Source organism: Bactrocera latifrons, unplaced genomic scaffold (assembly GCF_001853355.1).
Source record: "Bactrocera latifrons isolate USDA-ARS-PBARC rearing strain unplaced genomic scaffold, ASM185335v1 scaffold_32, whole genome shotgun sequence".
Lineage (NCBI taxonomy): Eukaryota > Metazoa > Arthropoda > Insecta > Diptera > Tephritidae > Bactrocera > Bactrocera latifrons.
Window position 1 is genome coordinate 579,235 of NW_017536852.1, and position 3,191 is coordinate 582,425.

The following is a 3,191-nucleotide window of genomic DNA, read 5'->3' on the forward strand; positions in this document are numbered from 1 at the left end:
TATTTAAATAATTTTTTTTTTTAATTCTTAAGTTTTTGGCTTGCTGCTAAAGTTGTTTCGGCTTTGTAAGGTGGTTATGTCTAAAATGCCGTTCCACGTGAGTGTTAAGTCTACTACTGATTGATTTTTTCAGACAGCGTTCTCAGTAATTTGTTGTTATAACAAATATTATTAAATTTTCTTTTGCAATCTTTTGTTGTTACATTTTTAATTTTATATAATTGATTTTTATAAATTTTTTAATGCATTTTCTGCTCGCTTGCTTCAAAAAGTATTTCTCACCGTAATACAGTTTCAATTTCCACAAATAATTGTAGTTTTAAATGTATATTTAAGCTGGTACATACACCTAAACACAAGCTGCTAAGTACGTGCGCCTAATCGCCTGTGGAAATTCAGCATACTTTCAGCGCTAGCAGCTCCAATTCGTTTTGTTTTTATAAGCTTGTAATTTTTTTGTTTTTATTTTTATACACTTGCCATCCTTTTGTTCTTTTTTTGTTTTTGTTGCATTGTACATTACTTTTAACAAACTTCTAATATGCTTTCATTTATTTGCAGTTATGCTCCGCCTCCCATGGGCTTCGCATAATTGCTGGCAGACTTTCGTATTTTGTTTTTGACTCTTCTTTTTTTGTTATTTGTATGAAGTTTTACAAATTATGATTGACTTATGCTTTCGTTTGCTCCTTTCAACTGACCTCACACAAATCCTTTACAATTTTACAAGTCTTCTACTTTTTTGTATTTGTTTCATGTTTTTGTTTTTGTGTGTTTTTAAACAATCGTTGCCACTCAAATCATTGCGTATACAAACTAGTCATTACATTTTTTAATAATTCGAGTAATTTTTCCTTCTGTTTCGTTACTACATTTTGTTTATATCCGTATGTATGTGTTTTATTTGCTCTAAGGAATTTGGTTTTCATTATTTATAGTTTTTTTTCGGTTCAACTTTTGTGTTTATAACTAAATTTTTTAAATATTCATATGTATTTTTAGTATATGTATGTATGTATATGTACGTATGTATTCATATATATAGTATGTGTCGTTCTCATATGTATAGGTTGTTAGTATGTATGTGTAAGAGTGTATATGTGTGTGTTTTTGTATATGATTGTGATAGTTTTTTGTTTTGTTTAGTTTTACATTCTATATGCATACATTTACATATATACACACATATTGCAATTATTATATATTTTTTATTTTTGTTAATTAACGAATACTCAAAATGCTTAAACGTTGAATTTACGCGAAAATAGTTCATTGCTCATGGTATGCCTAAATAATATAGTGATAATTCAAAGTACATAGGTTTATGTGTTTATATGGTTTTGGTAGTTTCGCATTTAATATTCAAAATTTGATACATACATATACAATAATATAGTATATTACTAACGTTCAAGAACAAAAAAACAAAAAAAAGAAAAAGATTGCTTTTATTTGCTGCTTGCTGCTAATACATTTCTCAATTAACTAATTATCTTTTTATTGGATTATGCAAACGTGCACATGCCATAAACACTTAAATAATTAAATGTAGAGGAACAAAAACAAATGTATTATGCCCGCAATTTGTTTAATTTACAATGCGCCGTTGGTATTTGATTAGTTACAAGGCATAAATCGCTAGCATTTGCTATGAGTTCACGCGCACACGCGAGTATTTTTCACTGCAACGCAAGCGAATCAGCATATTTATAGTCTTGACACAATAATTACGCGGCATACATATGTATATAGCTGCATATATGTATGTATGTATTTGCAAAATATGCAAATAACTGTCAAACAATTTACTGGCATCAAAAGTGCATTTCATATGCAAATAAACGCTTAAATGAGAGTTTTGGCTTTTTTGTTTGTTAAATGAAACTCGAAGTCTTAAGAGGGTACTCTAGTCTAAAAATAAAAAAGAACGATTTTTTATATTTTAAAGTTTAATTATACAAGAATATGTCTACAAGAAGATTCTTCAAAATTGCAGTTTATTTTCGGATTTATAAGTACCTTGCTGGCATCCAAACTGGTTCGCTCGTTCAGTCGTAACTACTGTAATCGCGTTTTTCTCGATACTGTCTCTTTCTAAACAATGCCCTCGATTTCTCAGCATTAATTTATAGAGTCTATAGACTTGTCAATACCCAAAAAAAAAAACTAAAAAAAAATCTAGCCCCGTTTGGATCGGTAAGTTTTAGTTTAAAACAATACCAAAAATTCCTCTGGTTCTACTGAACCGATTTAACTGAAATTTTTATAAAGTCTTCTTTATAGACGTCTGGAACTAGCCTTATGCGCAGATTTAATTTTTTACTATTTATAAAAAATTTTAAAAAAAATTTCAATTATGTTTTTTTTCTTTTTCAAGCAATAGCCACTTCGCGAAAAAAATATTCTTCCACTTTTTCGTAGAACCAGACATTGTGGCATTATTCTAGAATTGAATAGAAAGCGTCCACGACAGCCGGGTCTACGTAACCGGAACGTACGCGGATTTTTTATCCAGTCAAGGACTGTCAACTCGACAGAGTTATGCCGCTCTGATTCAATTTTCTTTTGCTTTCCGATTGCCAAATTTAAAATAGTGGATAAACTCCCGTGACAATTTCTTAGATCGCCACTTCATCAGCTGTTAATTTTTACATTTTTAATTTTCCGGTTTTTTTTTAAATTTTTTTTTTTCTATATTCTTGTAATGTTAATAAATAAGTAATTAAAAATTGATAGAAAACTGATTTCAAAATTACCTCTATCATGCTTCTAGACTAGAGTACTCCCTTTAGAGGCGATAACTTAGTCAAAATGGAAATTTGAAAGTGACCACAGCTAGGTCTCAGCGTTTAACAGTTTTTCCACCGCCTTCTTCGCATAAGTTAATGTATTTAATTAAGCTTGCTTATTTGACTGGCAGCAATGCCAGCAGCTTACTAGCATCAAGTACTAACCGTTTGCGTCTCATTTGCAGATTTTTCAAAGTTGCATAATAATGTTGAAAATTAATTTACTTACTTAGCTAAAGTTTAATTTGTTTAGTGATTATGTGTGTGTGTGTGCTTAGTATAAATATAACAAATACAATATATGCTTTTAGTTTGTCTATTATAGTTTGTTTGTTTGTTTGTAGGTAATTGGTTTGAGTGTGACCAGATAAGTGAAGATATACTCGTTTTTTTGCTTTAAAT